The 22654-nt window shown below is 46.7% G+C and overlaps 1 long non-coding RNA gene across 1 annotated transcript; it reads left to right on the top strand.

The window, feature by feature from the left end:
* The first annotated feature begins 6352 nt into the window (after positions 1-6352).
* Positions 6353-14849, top strand: LOC120850839. Its single transcript, XR_006076920.1, has 4 exons — positions 6353-8016; positions 8102-8203; positions 8515-13146; positions 13492-14849. It is a non-coding gene; the product is annotated as an uncharacterized LOC120850839 (long non-coding RNA).
* The last annotated feature ends 7805 nt before the right edge of the window (positions 14850-22654 follow it).

Below are 22654 nucleotides of genomic sequence, written 5' to 3'. Positions count from 1 at the left end.
TTCCTCTGGGCAGGTCTCAACTTCTCTGGGTGCTGCAAACAGCTCCTCCAATGAGTACACTTCCTCGGACAGGGCGACAGGTGGAACTTCCGAGGATTTGCCGAAGCGGACCAGCTCCTGAATCTCCGTCCCCAAGGTCCAACCTCCGAGGGCCACATGTATTGATAGACCCGCTGCGATCAAGAAGTCTCTGCCCAAGATAATGTCACGGCACAGTCCTGGCATGTGGATGAATCGCTGTTTGCGGCATCCACCCGACCAACGGATACGGCATCTGATGGACTGAGTTGTGGTTGACCATCCTGTTGCCAACCTGAGGGAATGGGTTTCCTGCTTGAGTCCTGCACCAGTAGCCTGAGCAGCCACCACAGCCGGGTCCCCCATTAAACTAACACTGGACCCAGTGTCCAACAGGGCAAGGAATACCTGGTTACCCACGGTGAGCTCGAGCAAGGGCTCCCTCCCTCCGGCTGTTGCTGCAACTTGCAAGGAAGTCTCGTAGATGCTGGCCGGGTCAGCCTCTACGCTCGCCCGTTTCCCGGGCAGTTAGCCTGCAGATGTCCACGTTCGTTGCACCTGTAGCAGCGTTGTTGGTTGCGTTGTCTGCCAGTTGCGCAGTATCGGGCAGAGTGTCCAACCCCCCCACAGCGTTGACACAGTTGTCCTCTGTTGGAGGCAGGCTGCAGGTTTGGAGCCTGCTGTGCAGTTTGAAGCCACTGTTGACCCTGTTGTGGCAGAGGTGGTGCCCAGGCTGGATGCTGCAGTGCTGCCCACTGTGGTGTTGGCTGGGGCATGGGTTGAAATGAGGTAGCCAATGTTTGGGGCTGCTGCACTGCCCACTGTGGTGGCAGTTGCGGTGCTGGCTGGCAGGGCATTGTGGTTGGAACCCACATCTGGTCCTTGCAGTAGGATGACTGCACTGCTGCTGGATGCAGGGGCCACCATGGCTGAGGGGCCACCCCAGCACTCACGGCAGCGAGCGTGGATGGAGGGCACTGGTTGGGCACTGTGGGGTGCAGCTCCGCAAAAGCGAGGTCCTTGGCAACTTGGTCCGTTCTTGGCGGCGGCGGAACGTACTTGAGGCGGTGCCATGCACGCTCCATGACGCCGCCGGCTTCCTTCGCAAGCTCGCGCAGATTCGCGAACGTAAGCCCTTCGCACAAGTCTTGAAATTTTGGGTGCATCTGACGCCTGACACGTCTCACCTTCTCTTCGTCGGACACCGTCTCGCCGATCCTGTCGTAAAATTCGGCAATGACGTGGATGAAGTGGCGCAAGTTTTCCTGCGGGTGCTGTGTGCGTCGGTCGAGTTCCTCCTTCAGCCGATGCTTGTAATCGACAGACGCAAACTCGGCGTGGAACTCCTTCACGAAGGTCTCCCAGTCTTCGAAGCCTCCCGCAAAGCGCCACCAAAGCTTCGCTGTGCCCTCCAGTGCGGCCGGGAGGACCTGCCGGACGCGCTTGCTGTCCGGAACGCCCGTAACCAGGCAGAAATTCTCGAACTTGTCGAGGAAGTCCGTCGGGCTCTGCCTGTCCTCATAGCCGATGAATTTCGGCAACTGGATGTTACCGCACTTCCAAGGCGTCGGCTCCTGCGTGCGCGCATCGGTGTCCTGTTGTAACGGTGTGTTCAGGAGCACGTCCCGCACACACGAAGACAATCGCTCCCGGTCCATGGCACTGCCGTCCGTCTGGGCCAGCAGTTCGCTGACCACGTTGTTCGTGCTCATGTCGGCGTGCTGGCGAGATGAGGACGTAAAACTGCCTCGCAGGACTTGCCGTTGGTCTAGCAGGGTAGTTCGAGTTCAGAGGACGAGCCCCCACTTGTCAGGGCCCAGCGAGCTTCCACGCTAGCTCCGCTTTCGGGTTCAGAACAAAGGCACGCTCATAACCGGAACTGCTTTATTCCGGAGCACTCGCGCCACTCGCGCTGCACCGCGCGCTCCGCTCGCCATCCTGCGTCCGTCCTTTTCTCCCCGCTCTCCCCCAGAGCCACCGCATCCCGTGCGCCATCTCTAGAGTCCCGCGGAAGGCGTCCTCGCGATGCGCCGTGGCGCCATCTTGTGGTGAGGCATGGAACTGCATGCCTCTCCTAACAAAGTAAAGAATACATGGTGGCAATCGTCTCCAGAAAGCTAGCACACTGGCAGGGAAAGAGCGGAAAACTTTCTTTGGGAAAAGAAAACCTCAAACGTAAAAGTCAAAAGAAAGTAGAAGAGACCTCCCCCTCTCCGCAAAGAGTAGTGTGGTCATGATTCCAAAAACAAAACAAGTGCCCCGACGGCGAGCGCGACCCTGTGGTGCCACGGTTTGTAAACTTTCGGAATCAACAGCGCACGCACATAGGAAGCCCATGAACTGCCTGTGTGTTTCTTTTTTGTATGCTTAGAGTCCTAGCCAAAAAGTCTGGTAGTTAATATTCGTCCAACTGCGCCGTAGCCGGACGACTATGAACCTCTCTTACTTTTTAATTGTTTGACGGAACGACAGGACGAGCGCTGACTAACGACCGATTCCAAAACACGTGCGGGAAGGTATTTATCGGACAGACGGGGCAGTGCCTCAACATTTGCCTGCGGGTGCACCGGAGTTCTTTAACAGAAACAGGAAGCTCCCACTTGGCGTTACACTGCAGGGACTGCGCCTGTACACCGTTACTTGACAAGGCCATTGTTTTGTATAAACACAGGGACCAAAAAGCTTGATTGTCGAAGCTCATAGAATAAAGGAGGAGGGGCCAGCCTGCGTGAGTCAGGCTTCCTTGAATTTGCTCGACAGTGAGGTCGAATGTTTAGATCGGGGATGACGCACATAGAATTGTGTAACAGATAGCACCCAATCTTGTGAGGCGCATGCGCATTTCCATCGTGATTGGAGAGTCGTGTTGTTGTACGTTTCCTTCGTGATTTCCTGATAATAAACCTTTTAGTTGTTAGTCAGCGCTCGTCCTGTCCAGTTCCTTCCTCTATCCCTGTAAAATTCGCGCTGTTCCATTATGAATACATACCAATTCGCCCAACTATCCTGTTTGACAATCACATAACTCAGATAATTTTTTTTTTTCGACGCACAGTGTCTCGGGAAGGCTGATCGCTTTTAATATAATTACAATGAAACTGATAATGATAAAATGACATCCCCTTTGAATGGTCACACAAAAATTTCTTTGTACAAAGATAAGCAAACAGCTTAAAAAGTGCTATTTGTATTTTTTTTTTCATTCACGCTTGGTGTTTTGTTATACAATGAATACTTGGATTGTGAGTCGGATGTGGTTCCACATTTTGTGGATGTGGTTCGGATACGGGTACAAAGTATGCGGATGCGGGTTGGATACAATAATGTAAAAAGTTTGAGGATGCGGTTCGGATGCGGATCCAAAGTCTGCAGATGCAGATCGGATGCGCATAATCAAACTGTTATCCGAGCAGGGCTCTAGACATGGCATACACATTTGTGTATTCGACTTTGCAAATTTATTTACTCTTTAGATGTGGGCCTGTACCGCTGGAGACAGGTTGTACACGATCGTGTACAGCTTATGGAGCGGGTTGGTGGCGCCATCTGCCGTGGCTGCCTTTAACTACAATTAATAACACCGTTGCAAGATGGATGCCTCCTTGTTCTACAGCGACGCGGGTGGCGAGTGGCTCCGAAGAACAAATCTTTGCTTAATTGGATGTTTTCTGACGAGACTTGCTGCATGCCTAAGCATTCCAAAGATGCTAATGAATGTAACACAGTAGCTTGAAATGTTAGGATGCAGTAATTGCTTCTCTAACGGATTAGTGAATTTCGCAAACACATGTGTCAAAAATTGGACGTTTAGTGATTTATACAGTGTAAGGTCGGTCTGCCAGGATCAGGCGACACTGGTTTACACTGTAGATGAGCAATTTCGCCAGTGCAGTACGACTGCTAACCTGGGGTCTTTAACGTGCGCCACGCAGTAGTGATACACGACCGCACGCCGGTACGATGCTCATCCAGATCGAAACGGGCAGGGGTGGGGCTCGAACCCAGGATCCCTGGGTTCTGCAGCGCGATCTTTCGCTCCACGCGCGTCGAGCTGGGTATGCGCTTTAGCCCACTCGGCCACCGATCCCCCCACGTACAGCGTGCCGCTATGGCCACATTGTGCAAAAATGTTCTTCGAAGAAAACATTAGTGCTATAGTGCCGTTAGCATTCTTGCAAGGAGCTTTTCATTGGAAATTCATATATTCTAGTGACAATGTGTTGCTTCTTCCCAATTCAGACATCCGAAATCATGCGAGAAATCGCACGAGGGTCGGCAGTGCCACAGCACAGAGGTTGCTAATGCAAATTTCCGATGGAAATGCATCCGATGTCGGCCTCTCTGTTAAGGAGGACAGAGAGCCTCATCGATCTGCGAGTACAGGCGCTTTAAATATTTGGATGACATTGTTAACTGCTTAGCTAAGTTAAAGAGAATGCCTTTTGTCACTTAGGTCAACCCCCTGGAACACGAGGCAGGCCTTCAGGGCTGCAACAGCCGGCTCCTGCTCCAGAGGAAAATGATGAAGCGGAGGAAGCGCGTAATCAAAAGGTGCAGACTGTTTGGACAAGCAGCGATTTCGAGCCCCCTGACACAACATTGGATGACAACCACATGACTTTAGAGGAGGTGGCTGAGCCATGGGAATACTTTCGAAGGTATTTTCTTAACTCACCATTCGTATAGTTTGCGGGGTGCATGAACATTTACGGACTGCACACCTCGGGAAACAAATCTCGGAAACACTCCGGAGGATGTTAAAGCATTCTTCGGGATGATGATGATCATGGGGACGCCCAAGTTTCCCCGCATACGTATGTACTGGCAGCCGGCAACGCAGATCCCCAGCGTATCGGAGGCGATGGGGGTCAACAGATTTTTCAAGCTCCGGTCAGCTTTGCACGGCACGGAGACATCTTCGCCCCGGGCTCTAACTGATAAGTTTTGGAAGGTGCACCCCGTGCTGGATGCTGTCAGACAGAGGTATCTGGAACTTACTACATTCGAGAACAACAGCATTGATGAGCAGATGATCCCTTTCATAAGTAGAGTTGCGGCCAAGCGATTTCTGCAAAAACAAACCTAACCCTGGAGGTGTCAGTGTTTGTCCGCTGCAGCTCACATACTATGGCAAAGTGACTTCAAGCTGTATCAGGGAAAAGAAATGGGGAAATCGCTCGAGCACAAGCACCTCAAAATCGGTGGCTCCATTGTGATGAGGCTCATGAAACACTTGCCAAAGTTCAGGAACTTTAAGTGTTTCTTTGACAACTACTATACATTACTTCCACTACTCCGAGAACTCAATGCCGTCAGTATCTGGGCCGTCAGTGCTATCCGCGCATACAGGCTGCAGGGATGTGTACTGAAAAGTGAAAACGAAATAAGGCGAGAAGGACGATAGAGCCTCGATGCAAAAGGCGAGAGAAAGGGCGATGTAACCATCGTCAGATGGCAAGGCAAAAATTGTGAACGTTGCTACAGCATTTGTGGTCCACAACACACACCTCGTTGAGAGCCACTGCTATAGAGTAAGATTATACAACACGACTGACACGACTGTCTATCTCGAGAGCTTTGACTACATTTGTCTTCGGCTATGAGCGTGGCGGCAATATGGCAGGAAATGTGGGTAATCCTCTGCCACTGCTGTCAACACCAATATTCTCTCTCCTACAAACTCCCGTTCCGTCGTCCCAGGGTAGGAGACATTGTGCGGCAGCCTCAGCAGCTTCCCCACTAAGGGAAGTTGCACAGAATGTGCACTATGCTGCAAACGTTTGAACCAACAAATGGGCATGCGAAGTGGTTTGTGTTAAGCAAGCTTTTTCTGCATAGAATCTACAGGAAACCAACCAAACATTCCAACTTTGTTCCACGTATCCATGAATTCAGTTTAAGTGTGTTCAGTTTCATGGGAGTTTGTTGTAATTGATTTTCACTAGCCAGAAGTATTGTACTTTCCTAACGTTCAACCATGGGATATATTTGCAGCAACCATAACTGCGAAAATAAACAAGAATGACAAAGCACTGCAGGCCATCATCGGAAGATGATTACCGGGATGGGAGGTCGGGCGACCGTCAAGGAAAGAGGGAGGGAGGGCTCTCCCCTCCCCTCTTTCCTTCTTGACATTCCAAACAGAAAGGTGGCACCATCTCTCGTCCGGAGCACCAAACACGACCGAAAATTATCTGCTAACCTTTTCGTCATTGCCCTCGGTGAAGATGTTCTAAATTTTTACAGGAACGAGTCAACTACACCGAGAGATTTCACAAGAATGCGTCTCCCTATACAATACACGTTCGATGAAAATGTGGGTATATTGCAGGTGTCGATTTTTGCAGCGCATTTTGCATCAACGCCATGGCTCAATGCCACCCAATGACTCGAATTGTTTCGCTATTACTCTGCTTCACTTTATACAAGCAACTTCAAACTTTTCAGGTTATTTTTGTTGTGCATCTACCTCCCGCTTACCAGGTTTCCTTTAAAACACTAAAGCCAGCGTCAGTTATCAAAATATAAATTTATGACTTTTTTTTACTTTGGTTTCTCGGCTAGTCCCCATAACACAGGCTTTCTTCAGAAACAAAAGAATAATTGCGCAGTACAATAACATAAAAAAATTAAATGCAAATGAAAGTTTCACGAAAGTATTCATTGGTTCTGAATTCGTAATTTGCATGCTAGATGTGCATGGTACAAAGCATAATGGATCCGTTTTTGTCCCTTGTACTTTTTGTATACACAGGTCTGACTAAATATCACAGTATGGGAACAGACCAATCACGAATCAAGGCGTTGTATGCCAGTCATGAGTCTGTTCTCCGTTGACAACATGGCAGCTCCTCCAGTGGCTCCTTGCTCAGAAGCACTCATCATCGAAATTGAGCGGTGTCCATGGCTATGGAACGCAAGCCGTATGGACTACAGGGACACTGGGAAGCGCAAAAATTCCTGGAAGGCAATTGGAATCGCTTTCTGTGAGTATGACCTCTTAACAGAACTATATAATTTGCGCCTCAACCCAGGGCACCTCTGGACGGCCTGCCTTCATCGCACGCTTGTTGCCTTCTGTCTAACTTTCACTATGCATGAACGTTCCCGTTCACGGTCAGCTGCACGCGCCTGGGCGTACACTCGAAGCTCGCAAGACGCCAAAGTGTTATCAAAGATTTGTTTTGGGTCACGCCGGAGGCGATAGTGCCAATAGACTTCCCTGCCATTCGCAAAGAAACGTTTGCGAAGTTCTGCATGCCAAATCAAGGAAGGCCGTCGCATACCTCAGCGATTAATTTACATCACCTGGGATTCTTTGAACGTGAAACTGAAATCTCGGTTACCTGGCACCTTCTCTCCAGCTAGGATTCCAACCCACCAACTGGGGATTCGATTCTTTGGGCCGGCGGTTTGCCTCGGAGCCACAGATGCGGCCTCCCTGCAGCTGTCTGTGACCATTCACGTCCGAGTGGGCAGCGCACACCCACCCACAACCCACTGCTCGCACCTCTCGTTTGCGTACCTCGCATAACCATTTCCCAAAGTCATGGCACGAAATGGGAAGCCATTATTAATCGAGCGATCAGTAATGAAGAGATCAAACAGGCAGAACATAAAAAGACTACATTTCAAGATGCTGAAGGAGGTTTGTAAAGTTTGGGTTGAATACTGGCAAGCAAACCTGGTGCATGTCTGTTGCACCTATTGGCTGTCCTAATTGAAGTTGTGTTATAAATCTAGTTCCATCATGATTTCTGTTCTAAAACTTGTATTCATAAGCGATACTTTAGTTATTTATGCCACATTTACTTCATTCACTTCAGGCAGCGACTCTAACGCCTGCTGTCAGGCTTGGCTGGCCATGAGGGCCAAGTATGCGAGAGAATCGAAGAAACAAAGAGGCCGGAGCGGTGCTGGCCGCGATGGTCTTGCCGTGCCAACATGGCACCTCTTCAAGTAACTGGCCTTCCTTAAGGGCCAGATTCAGCACCGACGGTAATATGCTACATCACTTACTGCTAAGAACAAGCACAGTTGATATCGGGTCTGAGTTTAAAACATTTTTACTCTCTTCCATCAGCACCAAAGTGCTCCCTGTTGCGGGGGGAGTGGCGTCCACTTCTGCAGCGGCAGCAGACGTTGAAAAATGAGGCTTGAGCCCAGAGGCAAGTTTGCTTACACGGTAAGAAAATCTAGAACCGATTTGGGATCACCTGCTTTCTCCTACAGAGTCTTGTGGTAAAGTAAAATGAAGGTCAAGGACATTGTGAAAGAATGCCTGACTGTTGTTACGAAAGGAAGCATCTTGATTCCTCCCACACACTAAGCTAGATGCCATGTTGACAGATGTTTGCCCCACGTTATTCTATGTGCGGAGGAAGTGTTCTCGAGGTCACTTGATTTCTTTCGCGTCAAGATTTACCTCATGTGCTCCAGCCATCGGCGACAAAAAAGAATAGCGTCTGAAACTCACTTTTTATTTCATTTTCGTAGCTACCGGTCTTTATTCGGAGTGCAGACAAGCTGGCTAAGTTGACGTCAACCAGTTGGTGGCCAAAATTACCTTCAGGGCTCCTATTTTGGTCATGGGTGAGAGCGAGATCATTCTCGGCTGTTGACTATTATCGTTCATTATCAACTAACGAAACAAAATTAAATCCGTTTTGCAGTCTACGGTCAGGCAATATTTCAGTGACAACTTCTTGCCAACACACAAATGAGAAGAGAGGTGGCTTCTGACGTGCCTGTCCCATATCGCCCATCTACTGGTCAATATTGGGATTTGTATGGCTGCAAAACAATTTGAGATTTGCTAAGGAACCACAAGTTTGGCAATTGCTTCCAATGTCGAATTGCAAACGGTAGTTTCAGCCAGGAACGGATTCAGAGGGGAGGTCCGGATGTCCTGACCCCCCTCTTGATTTCTGCATGTGTAAAAATTTAGGGCGTGTGCATGTGTAAAACTTTTCCTTACCGCCTTATCTTTATGTTTTCTAATAACAGTGCACAAATTAAATTCAGGTTTGCACCCACAGTCAAGGCAGTGCATTGACAAATGATCGTCAAGCTGTCCGCTCGCTTTTTGGTTGTGTTCGCGCAATCTGTCATTTAGACATCTTCCCGTCTGTCCCACATACTTTTTACCGCACGTCAGCGAGATCTGATGGACGACTCTCGCTGCGCATTCTACAAACAAGCTGCGATGCTTCTTCACGCAGCCAACCGGTGGTTTGCGGTGAGGGTCCGTCATTTTGCACAACTTGGCAAGTTTTTCCGGTGCAGAAAGAACCACCCGAGCATTTACGTGGTTTGCTATCTTTTTGATATTGCGTGCGGTTTTGTGCATGTAAGGCACAACCGCCAGACTTTGTTTCTTTTGAGCCACATCTTGGTCTGGACTCGCTACTACTCGTAGCTTCTTACAACTTTTTTTGCAGCCGACACCAGGAGCGTCCCTGGAAAACCGGCAGCCACCAAGCGTTCTGACTGCTCCTTCAGACTTTAAGGCATTGCATGATGACACAACCTTCTGATGGAGTTCACAAAGCACAAATTTACAATTCCTCTCTTAACAAGTTTCAAATGAGATGAATTGAACGGCAACAGGGGCTTATCTGCTCTTGGTTGGTATTTCCAACACACGTGTTGTTCCAAAAGTGTGAGCCTGATATCTAGAAACTGTATGACGTTGTCCACAAGTACCTCGTGCGTAAGCTTGAGAGGATCAAGGATGGTACTAAAAACTGTTAAAAGGCTGTTCACCACCAAGGAAAAGTGAGAAACATCATGGTGAAGAAAAACTAAATAATTGTCGACGAATCTAAAAACCTTGCTACCATTAAAGTCATTCAGGCATTCCGAGAGAACTCTGTCATGATGGGCTAAAAATATATCACGTAAAACTGGAGCTAAACACTAGCAAATACACACCCCTCGCTTCTGAATATACACTCCCCTGTTCCACTCAACAAAGGTCGAGTTTAGATCAAATGTAAGCAATTCGAGAAAGTCATCTACAGTCATTCCTGCTGCGTTCTGAAAGGCCACCACCCCGTGTTTATCGATGCTTTCCTCTACGCAGGTCAGTAGTTTGTCGTGCGGAAGGGAATAGTATAAATTCTTTATGTCTAGTGAGCAGGCTAGAAAACGTGACGGTCATTTGTCGATGCACTTCCATGACTGTGGGTGCAAACCTGAATTTAATTTGTGCACTGTTATTAGAAAACAGAGATAATACAGTAAGCAAAATTATAGAGGCAGACCTGATAAAAAAACTACGGAGATCGATGTGTCAGCGTGGCGTCGATCGATTTGGGCGACAAAGAGACACAGTTCTTGAGATCAGTGGCGTGGCATGGGATTGGTTGAAGGGCGCGATGATGCAGAGTATTTATACCCTTGATTTTCTAACGAACCAGTTGAAGTTGGTGCATTGTGTTGTCTCATTCCTACTCTTCGTCCCAGTCGTGAAGCGCTATTATGTTCTCCAAGTTTCAGTACCAACTCGCCCAAGAATCCGCATTACTCAACTCCTTTTCTTTTCAATAAAATCTTCAGTTGAGAGTAATCGCTTGTCCTGTGTACACCCTTCTACTCCATCTTCGTTTCTTGTGCGCTGTGTCCCAATCCGCTAAATATAATCCAATTTATATGAAATAAATCTTATTTAAATAAAATAAACCTAAATTACATCAAGTAAAATTTTTTTAACAAAAAAGCTACCTTTTTTTTTTGCAGTCAAGTAAGCACGGAAATAATGACATCTCTCCATGCACCACAAATTACAAATGGGACCTAGTTAATAAACAGTCCTGTAATTCTTTACTACAGACTATCCAGAAAAGCGGTTGCATTGTGTGACCCTCGTGCGTGAATAGAAATGTGTTTTACACATATCTATTTGTTTCGGCCACAATTACGTTAATGGCTCAGGTATTTTTTATATTCTTTTGCAAAAAATAGTGCTTTGAAGCAAGCATAATTTTTATACATTTTGACTCAAGACTGGGAAGGGATGGAAAAACACAAGGTCTTGTGTTTGTCCATCCATTCTCTTCCCAGTCTCGAGATTTTTACCGTAGAATACCATGCATCCGCCCATTTCACATTAAGCGCCCATTACCGAATTTGCAAGATCTGAGAAATATGCGCACATTTATATGTAAAATTGATGACTGGACAAGCACTCATCCACCATTTTTTTGCGATTATCTCCAAAATTTGATTGGGCGCTTGCCCGGTATTTTACGGTAGTCAAAATGTTAAACCAACACCAGCTCGTTTGCACCCTTACCTTTTGTTCAATAACTTTTATTGTGTATTAATTATAAACATGGAAGTTCCGTTATGAACCCTGTTTTGACAGATTTTTAGAAAACTAATTCATACGCTCCTAAACCATAGTATGCATTTTGGAGGGATGTGGCCATGAAGTAATTGAACGTGTCTTTATATTATTAAAGTCGTAACCAATGACGCTATTTAGTCGCTGCTGAAGGTTTTTTGGACAGTTGTATTACACTCAACACAAACAGGCTCATTTTGTTCGTAGGCCACTAATTTGCTGTTGGAAATTATAGTATTAAAAACTTCAATATGCCAATCTGCACCGATGACTTTTTGCAGCATCCTATGCGATATTCAGTTACAATATTTTGGAGTACTTACAGTTTTATGTCGTCACCCATATCCTTTTCCAGTTTCATACTAGTTGCGACTTCACAAAAGTGAAGTCAAAGAAAAATTGCACTTTTGAATGTTGTTTAAATTTTACTAGCGCATGAGTGGAAGGCAGTAAAAGAGTTACAATGATATACGTAAAACTCTCCCATTACCTCGCAACTTTTCGCTTTCCCCCGTTAGTCGGGCCACTAACAACCGAGTACACTTTTTTGACACTCACCTGCCGGGTTCTGACTCATGAGCCCTACTTCGTTTGGACGGGGCCGTACTTGAATCACATCTCTGAATTCGTGTCAAATAAAACTATTATTACTATGTCCGTGCCTGCCGACAATATCGAGGAACTCGCCAATTCTGCAGTGTTGCCAAAACCTTCCCTCAAAGCTTTAAGAGGCAGCCAAAGGAACGACCTCCTGCACGTCTCGGAAGGAGCCCCCATGTCCAGTGAAAAGAGATGGGTCACGTCGATTTATTTTATCAGAACATCCGTGGCTAACGTACAAAAATTGAACGCTTTTGTACGGACGTGGAGTCCGGCGCCGCAATTGGCGGCAACATCCCGCAGAGCCCTCGAGCTCCGAATCACTACAGCTGCCGACTCCAGTCCCTGGCACATGGACGACGGCGACACAGCGACACAGGACCAACTTTGGAGCCGCTGGTGCATTGGCGGCAAAGTGATAGCCTCCTCCTTGGCTACACCACTGGATGCAAGGGAGGTGGCACGTGCACCTACCATAATGACGAGATGTTTCAGTGACATACTCTTAAGTTGCGATCACACTGCTAATCCCGATTGGTCAAGAGACGGTCTTCAGGGACACTGTCTGAGGCTTTTCCTTCCATGATGGTCATATTGGTCACTCAAGAACTGACTGCAGACATGTTCGAAGCCCACACATTTATCGAACGAACATCCTTCGAAGATGCTCGAGACGTTTCCGCAGGTACTTCCGTAGTGAACATTGCGCTTTTGTAGGATGCACGAGCAGGTCGACTTTGCGATTCCAACCCGTAAAGTCAATGCTGTTTATTCCTTCGTAACGTTTGATTGTAATTATTGTTATTTGTTCGTACCATCCTGATGAGGTTCCCGGTTTCAGGCTTGGAGGTGATCGAATGTCACAGAATGTGGAAGGCCATCCGCAACCGCTATGTTAAGAGACGAGAGCGGCGAAAGGCAAGAGTAAAGCTGGCGAGGAGGATGTCCAGCCTCCCACGTGGGTTCTTTTCAAGTTCCTGGGGTTCCCCGATGGTCAAATCTGTGCAGATGGTAGGCACAGAATGTTTTGGACAACAAAGGGCACTGCAGATTGTGCCGTATTTTGTATGCATTGTAACGATGACGTGGCAGAACCCTGGTTTGTCCCAAGACAAAAGGAGCCTCACACAACACCATGTCTACAAACTGGAGTGAAGGAGCCCCCACTTCCGTGCCAGGAGGTAGGTGTTCATATAGAGTGCAGCTTTCCAGACAGACTCTAATGCCCGAGTCACGGCAAAGCGACTAACGGAAACAACCGACACCGTCGCGCCTCAAACACGAGCACCATGCACGCGAGGGTATCTTTGGCCGGCTTGCGATGACCCGTGCTTACTTTGAGAGCACCGGACAACTAAATGACTGCCAAAGGTATCGCTTGTCGCTGTTGTTTATTTTTGTTTGTCACTCTAACGGGACTTGGGCATGATGAGCTGAAAGCTATTTCAAATTTTCTACCTACGAGAAATATTGCACAAAACTGCATAGCTTTTATTCTGTCACTTGGTGTTTTTCTCAATATGCAGAGATCCTTGCGGAAATGTATTGCCCTGGAGAGACCGCAACCCCCGCAGAAAATAGACAGCCTGGGATGCCTGCTGATGCCGAGATGGAAGACATACTGTAGCATGAAGACATACATTTTATTTAACAACTGCCTTCGATAAGCATGTTTGCAAGTGGCTCCTGTGTAATTACCCTTTTCTCACTCTCCTCTTTCATTTAAGCGATTGGCTATTCTTGGAGGCAGGTCCAAAGATTCGCCGGTTTGTCATGTCCTTTATAATTAGGATTCCATACTTTTGCGGGTTTATCGGAGCACCGGTAAACCCTGCAAAATTGACCTGCGGTCCAGTTCTGTCAGTGTCGCAGAAAACCGAAAACCCCCAAATTGGAGCAGTTTTTGAATGAAGAATCCTAAGCTTCACTCAAAGAAATAGTTCTGTGCTGCTTTATTTTACGGTGTTAGAACACACTCCCCAATTAACTGTTTACGTCCCTGGTATCTTTGGAACACCCCTTATCTAGTTCCTTTTTTTTTTTATTGGTACGGAAAATAAATGAACTCACAGATTTTAGTAGTATAGAACGCCAAAGCTGAAGTCTTCTGAGTGACACCATAACTAGATGTAACAGCGCTCTTTAATAAGAGTTTGTGTTCTAATTTATTAACACTTGTTTGCCACATTCTTGTGCAGGAAAACAAAAGAAACTGACAATTGAGGAAGCTCTCGATTTATATCTTAGTCTACCAGATAACGCTGATGACCGTAAAAATGAATGGGAAGAATCCGACCACAAAGCGCCGTCCGACCTTGACGCCGAAGAGAGCATCGAGGAGAAGCAAGTGACCCCAGGGACGCAAAATCAGAAAAGGCAAGCCCCGAAAAGACTTCACGGTCAGCCCCAAGAAGCGTCGCATCTCGACTGACAAATCAGTCGCTGCAGAAGATGGTGCAGTTGCCGAAGGAGTGTGGCCTTCACAACAAAGCCTTCAGAGGGCAGCATGCCACTGGACGCATTCCAACTTTATTTTTCTGAAGACGTTATCGGTCACATTACAGTCCGGACCAACTTGTATGCAAGTCAAACGAGAAGAACAGACTAGGACCCCTATCACGCCCGAAGAACTGAGAGCATAGGTCAGAATGCTCGTCCTTACGAGTAGAGACCCCATGCACCATCTTCATCTTTATTAGAGTTCGGACAGCCTGTAAAACGTGAAGGAGATCTCGCAAGCGATTTCGTGCGAGAGATTCCAAAAAATAACAAACTGTCCGAATCTAAACGACAACACTCATGACAGCGGGGATGCGGAAGACAATGATCGCTGCTACAAAATGCGTCCACTGATTCATATGATGAAATAAAAGTTTGAAAGCGAGTGCCAACCATCATCCCATCTTGCCGTAGACGAGAGCATGATCCTTTTCAAAGGAAGATCAACACTAGAGCAGTACCGTGTTTGCACGATTCTAAAGCACACTTTCTTTCCAGAAATTTCAGGCTCAAAATGACATGCGCGCTACAATTGGGCCCAATAAAAATTTGAAGTAAAAGTAAGTCTAAAAATATCGGCTAGGTGACGCATGCTACCGCCCGTTACAAAGTGTGCAGCGCTTTCTTTCTTCCCATTTATCAGACAGATAATCACGTATTCAGTCACATAATCACGTACCACAATGTTCACTTTCGTATTGGCCAAGCGCCGTGCTGTCTCGTGTCACCGCAAGCTTGAGCCAAGCTGCTGCTGATGCGATCGTTGCAAGATGGAGAAACAGAAGCGATTTCATTACGAGGTATCATTCAAACAGAAAGTGATCATCCTTGCTGGAAAGGAAGGTAATCAAGCAGCGTCACGATCACTGGGCATCCCGGAAACGTGCGTGCAGGATTGGCGCAACTACCCGCCTCTTCGGACGTCATCAAGGCCAATTCTTTCGCACTTGCTACAGGTTACAAGATCCGCCGCTCTTGATTCCAAGCGAGTAGGAGCTGGATCACCAAGTTCATGCGGCAAAAAGGATTTTCGCTGCAACGAAAGGCGAGCATTTGTCAGAAGCTCCAGAAACCTTATGAAGCGAAGTTTGTCATGTTCCAATGTTTTATGATCAAGCTTCGACAATATAGGGGCCACATGATAGGACAGATCCGAAACGCAGACCTAACACCCATGTTTTTCGACATGCCTTCGAATTACACGGTCGAACAAGAGGAGCCAAGCAGGTAACAAAAAAACTGATTACGGCGACGTTAGGATGCATGGCAGATGGGCGCAAGATGAACCCTTTTTTGATTTCTGAAAGGAAGACTTTGCCTACCAATGTTAAGTTCCCAGAAAATGTCATTGTTCAGATGCACCCCAAAAGATGGATGGACACCGACCTTATGATCGACTGGATTGACGCCGTACGGCGAAAGAGGGCTGGAGCCGACTTGAGAGTGCTTTCTATGCTGGTTCTAGACTTGTTCAGATGCCACATCAGCCAGCGTGTCAAGGACAAACTTGCAAAATGCTCCCCCACATTGGTGATCATCCCCGGCGGGATGACGTCTCAACTGCAGCCACTGGACGTGTGCTTAAACAAACCAACGAAGGACTATGTGCGTGCAGCGTACAACGAGTGGCTCACTGCATACGAGCACACACTGACGCCAGCAGGGCGTCTGAAGAAAGCAACGCTCGACGACCTGGGCCCGTTTGCTCGAAGCCGGTTAACTCTAACCGCGGTTAAAAGTTAACCGACCTTCCCTACTAGGTACCTACAAGTACCTAGCCAAGTTTGAAGAGGGCTGGATGAGCGATAGCTCCGTGTTTTATTATGGGGCGGTGGCTGGTGTCACCTACTGGCTGTAGCGAATATAAGTGGCTTCTGTGGAAAGGTTCCCGAAATGGGGGGACCCAAAAAATGCGCGCTGCCTGGTTTTCGCGACGCAGCGTGGCATACATTTGAGCTTAAGAAACCATTTTTATTGCTCGCGGTACAAATAATTGGCAAGGTAAAACTAAATTAACCCTTGTTTGGAAATTTTCTAAATATTTGGCTGTATGAAGTGCAGAAAAGCCTCGTTGAAATTTCCTTCCGACTTCGAAAGAGGACGACGAAGTTGAGTCCTAAAAACGATGAGAAAGAAGTGAGCAGTGAAAGGCGGGCGGTACACCGGCAGCATGGTTGGCCAGCATGTAAGAACTCATAAATTGAAAAACCTGTAACTTGGCTCCACTGAAAATTGACCTATTAAATTACCCGAACATCGAGAAGAACGCTGGAAGTGTAATTCTATGATCCGCGCGCGCTGGCCTTCCACTTATAAAAGATTTGAAGTAAATAATCATAATAAATCGTTGACGAACGCCCGTGCACGGCAACATTTGTTTTAGGCTTTTTGCTTCAGAACAGTTATTACTGCAGACGCCAGCAGGTGCAGCGCGTGTAACTACACTCGTAGCATGCACCTCGGTGCTTTTGAAATTTAGCAAGAGGTCTATGGGAACGCTCCATGCTTCTGTGTGCTATCAATACCCGGCCGATTGAGTCAAGGCAATCCACTTTCCAAAAACGTTGCCATGCCGACAACTATCGCGTTCATTTAGGCTTAGGAATGGTCAGAGTCGAAAGTCTATCTAAAAAATGCGGCGAGGTCATTGCTCATGTTTTGCGTTTTAAGTGAGGTAATGCAGCGCGAAAACCTCCTGCACCATTCATTGCTGACTAACGCGCCCGCTACTGCAGCTACTGCGACGTATTAGTTCCAAAGCGAGCGGAGCTCACTCACCGGGGCACCGCCATGTTTCCCCGCCGTCCTTACTCTGCCGGTCACGTGACCCAAAATTCCCCGTCGTAGGGAAATCCGGTTAACCGCGGTTAGTTAACCAGCTTCGAGCAAACGGGCCCTGGAGCAATGGGTACACGACGCCTGGAAAGCACTCCTGCGGGCGATGGTCGTACGTTCCTTTCAAAAGTGTGACCTTTTCAACGCCATTGACGGAACCGAGGGCGAGATTTTGAAACTTACGTCGGACTCCGACGGCGACTAGTGTGGCTGTTTTGTTAGTGCGTGTGGGTGGGTTTCATGTGTGTCTTTCACGGATGTGGTGTTCAGCACTCATTATTTTACCTGTGCGATACAATCGGCATCAAATTATTCTTAAAACTATTCAGAGCTAAATTTACCTGCACGTTACAGTCGGGGGCGTGCTAGAATCGTGCAAACACGGTACATGCCAATGAAGCCAAAAATAAAGCGGGACTTCAAAGTCTGGTGCCTGGCGGACTCAAATGCTAGCTACCTTGTAGGTTTCAGTTGTACCAAGGAGAAAACTAAGATCGTCCAAAAAACAGAACTCTCTGGGAGCATATTGTGCTGTCTGTCTGAAGGAATTGTACACCCTGGTAGTCAGCGTTTTTTTGTTTTTTTTTTTTTGTTTTTTTAGTTATACAAGTTTGCTTTAGCAGCTACGTGACGGCACAGACCTACCCAATGAGGTCAAGGTTGACAAGATGAACAAAGGTGGCTACATCTGGCACAAGAAAAATGATGTCACGGCCTACCAATGGCGGGACAGTAAGAATGTTTGCCTAAATCCAACCACCACGAACCAGACGGAGGAGCAGGTGGATGTAGAGAGGATGACGGCAACTCGACAAAAACTACCCGTGAAGTATCCCATTGTTGTGGAAGACTACAATGCGTGGATAGGGGAAGTAGATCGTTTTGATCAAAAGCATAACGCTTACCCTCTAGAGAGAAGGTCGAAGAGGTGGTGGAGCCGCACTTCTACTTCATCCGAGATGCGGCTATTGTCAACGCCATCATTCAGCACAGCTCCGGGGAAAGCAGTTTGTACCTGCAGTTTCATGTCCTTCTTGGGTGACATTTCATCAAGCGCAAGATTTTTTGGTAAAGCAGGCGCAGCCATTTCCTCCCCAATCGAGGAAAGAAAGATGGGCACACGATGACAGTGCATCTGGAGGTGTGCGATACAATCAAATGACCCACTCCAGGCATAGGTGCGCTGAAGACAACCGTGAACTACCATGCGCACACACCACAAAGTGCGACGTTGGCATGTGCGTAGCATGTTTCATGCCCTATTGTAACAATTTCCAACTGTTCTAACTGTGTCTAACTGCGTCTAAATACCCAACAGTGGCAAACTGCCCGCTAAAGTGATTTTTTTTTCTATTTTCGAGGTTGAAATAAAATATCCTCAGTTCACACATCTTTGTTTACCCCAAGGGGCCAGCGTCACCATATGTCAGAGGCCATATTTCAAAAACTAAGAGCATGCAATGGGTGATTTCTTCTGTATCCGTGATTTAGGTGAAACAATTTTTAAAATATAAACGCAGCTCCACTGAAATAAAAAGAAACCAGTCTCTGATGGGTTAACACTTGAACTTGAGAACTCTAGCTTATTTCCCCGGTCTTGTAATATTGTGGTCCTTTTTTTGACTGGATACCGTAACATACCGAGCACGCATCAATGTCGCAACAAGTGCCCACCCCGTTTGAAACACTTGAAATATAAGCAAAGGCAATATCGAGTGCCCCCTACTCCCAGAAAACTACCCATGCGTCAGCCGCTTCTCTGAGAAATTGGTACTGTGCGACCAAGCTCGACATGTGAGCGCCAGCACAAAGCTTGCTTGACAAAGCAGCACAGCTGCTTTAGAACTTGGGGCTTCCACCAGACTCCTATACAGGTCCTACACCATTCGACCGGATCAAAACAGAAACCACCCTACAAAGTGACCCTTCGGCTTTTCTGCTCTTAGTCCCAACAAGTTTCTATCCCCATTGTTCATAGCTACCTAGAACTTTTGCATGGTCATACACTCTGCATCTTACAGTACAGTTGCGTGCATAAACTTGTCTTTTCCTTCTCTTATAATCAGACATTTTTAACTATATGTCTGTGTCTTGGTTCTTTTTATACACTCCGCAAGCCACGAACAACATTGCAAGAAAGACCTGGACATCAACTCGCAAGATGATGAAACGGGATTCGTGAAGCGGCTATCTTGCCCAGGATGTCTCAAAAACCGAGTCTTTGAGAGAATGCCGCAGCTATGTCTTCTCTTGAGAGCAGTCTGGACGAAGGAAACAGCTGCATCACTCACCTTGCAGACATGCAGCTAGCCTCCTCCTCCGCAGTAGTCTCACCTCCTTCCGGACCTTGTCAGTAGGAATAGCAGATGCCATTCCCTCAGTACGCAACCGCACGAATCCAGCCGAGATCTGCAGGACACACCGGAAGAAATGTCCTCGTGAGCTTCTTCATTGTCAACAAGATCATGAAGGAACAAAGCAATGTTTCCCGTCCTAGACAGAACAATCTACCCTTAAATGACCAGCACTACTCGCAAAGCCTGAACTCAAATACAATGGTGGGACTGACAAGTGGTGATTTTGAGCAGCTCTTGTAGCAGGAAACAACTGGTTTTGGAGAAGAGATTCCCACTTTTGAAGCAGAGAATTTCGAGCCTTCAAGTCAAAAAATTTAAAAACCGCAGTTGTTGGAGTGTTGAGAGACTATTTAAAGTGTCGTACCAACAGAGGACCTGGCCTCTACAGATATTTATTTATTTATTGAACAATCATACGTGGGTAATTTTGCAGACATTTCAATTAACCTATTAGGAGTACCGATGGCGTCTTCGGTCCGTGTTTGACGTAAAAAGATGTTTTTGGCTACTTTGGAGGGTTTGTATCACGGTGACGTAATTGTTGCAAGTTCGACACCAAACAGACACTTTCGTGCTGAACGTGTCTCCTGGTCTCTATTTTGTAGTAGTTAGGCGTGCGCAAACACATTTTGGGTTCAAAGCAAAATTAAAGTGCAAAGTGGTTTTGGTCGAATATTTTTTTAATTGAATACTGAATAGTTGCTGTGCCTTTCTCTACTCCTTTCACTACTGTTACATCATGCTTAAACAAAAATTTAGCTGAACCGGCAAAGGTTGTTCCTAAGCTTCTAATTGCCCACTTATGAGCTCTCTTAAATTTAATCTAGCTATATTTATAGACTGTGCCTTCAGAAAGTCCCATACTTACATCGGGATGACAAGTAAATGACAGATTTGACATAAAATTAGACCTATAAAGGAGCCCAGCCATAACTAATGAAGGGAATTTATAAATATCCTCGCAAATACCTTCGATTCTGAATTAAAAAGGAAAAAACAAGCACAAATGATCGCAGGTTGTTACAACATTGCAGCCTAACACATACCCTTGCATAATAGCCACAGTTAAATTTTGAGAATTTTACTGTAATGTAAATATCAACAATCTCGTGTCCTTTCTTTTCTTTCTTTTTTTTTAATATACCAAGCACACGTGCGCATCGTACCGCTTTTTTTTTAGTTGTGTTTATAGCCTAAGCGTGAAACTGCGCTGCGGCAAAGCGAGTCGCAAGATTGCAGTGTCAGCTCTGCAGGTATTGCTTCTCCGCAGCGCACCGGTGCTCGACGAAAAGCACACTCAAAGGGGCTAACCCACTCCCAACAACCTCTTGGGAAGTATGAACATTGCAGCTCATTTTGAATTGAATATCAAATTACATTGTATTTCAAACTACTATTCTAACATTTGAATATTTGTGCAACCCTACTCTTTGCACACAGTACTCAAACATCCGGAAAAAAAAACACAGCTGTACTTTATATTTAGTGGCCTCATCAACAATGCCACGTGCCACACTTTGTTTCTTTTTTGAGAACAGCTCCCTTTTGGCACAAACTGTGCACCAATGCAGGAGCAGCATGTAGCAGGTTATTTGTTTTGGCACAGGTTGATGCAAGTGGTGCAGCAGTTCCCCTACTGCAAATACAAAGTGATTCAAGGAGACGCCAGGCTCTTTAAATTGACCGCGAAATTCGGTTTCTTAACCTTTCGCGCTACGACTTTGTGCAGCGTCGCCCACAGATGGTACTTTCTTTTTTTTTGTAAAATTTACAAAGAGCGAAATTACCTGAGGAAAAAGTAAAGAAAGAAAAAGGCTTAGCTCCTAAGAAAATGCAGCGACGCCACCGGTCTTGAAACAACACGGCGCCGTTTCGCACGGGAGACAAGAGATGGTGCAACGAACGCCACCAACGAACGAACATACGGCGCCGAGAGCCGGCGTTTTTACAGACAATCTTTTCGACTCAAAAGCGGCGCGCGTTGCGCAGGCGGCGACAGTCGCAGAAACAAAAACAGGTACGGTAACAACGAGGAAGTGAAGTTCCTTGTCTGCTAGAAACGCCGGCTCTCACCGTCGTCGCGTCGTATGGTCGTTCGTTGGCGGCAGTTGGCATCGCGACCGCTTGCGCCATCTCTTGTCTCCCGTGCGAAATGGCGCCGTGTTGTTTGAAGACCGGCGGCTTCCGCTGTGTTTCTATAGGAGCTAAGCTTTTTTTCTTTCTTTACTTTTATCTCAGGCAAGTTCACTCTTTGCAAATTTTACAACAAAAAAAAAGCAACATCTGTGGGCAACGCTGCACAAAGTAGTAGCGTGATAGGTTAATTTTGCGGTTGATTCAAAGAGCCAGGCGTCTCCTTGAATCACCCTGTAGAAACAGAGCGTGTTGTTCACAAAGTTAATTAGCCTTTTCCTGAATTTCGCAGATTATAGAAGCATACGGAAGGTTTAGAAAGCCAATGAGAAGCCAAAAATAGCTGTCAGGTATATTTCTCAATTAAAGGGCAGCTCCGGTTCATTTTCAACATTAAGAAAACAATGCAGTTCTCTTCATTATCGCCTAAAAAAAGCCACAAGCCACATATTTCAATCAAATTCTGCCTAAAAATTGATGAAACTGACCAACAAATTTTGAGGTGCCTGGAATTCCCAAAATCTGCTAATCCCAGCAAGCGAGCTGCGGATAGCCAACAGCCCAGTCCATACAACCATGCCGGCGCAGCCCACCCTGCACTACCTACGTCATGCTCAGGAAAATTTGTTTGCTTGTTTTGTACTTTTTCGAGCAAAGCAGATCCGCTCATCATTGGCCACGCGATTTTTGGAATGCGCATACGCCACGAACGCTCATGTGCTCCCGTGCGAGAGAGGCAGTTGAGCATGGCATGTTTGAATTGACTGGGCTGTTAGCATGGCATACTTCTACAAGCCCGTCGCAACATATTTACGTGCGATTTACTGAACTTCACGTTCTGCCAATGTTTTTAAAGCAAGCCCAT

Source organism: Ixodes scapularis, unplaced genomic scaffold (assembly GCF_016920785.2).
Source record: "Ixodes scapularis isolate PalLabHiFi unplaced genomic scaffold, ASM1692078v2 ptg000005l_1___fragment_1__unscaffolded, whole genome shotgun sequence".
NCBI classification, from domain to species: Eukaryota; Metazoa; Arthropoda; class Arachnida; order Ixodida; family Ixodidae; genus Ixodes; species Ixodes scapularis.
The sequence above is the reverse complement of the archived record's forward strand: the minus strand, read 5'-3'. Positions and strand labels throughout refer to the sequence as shown.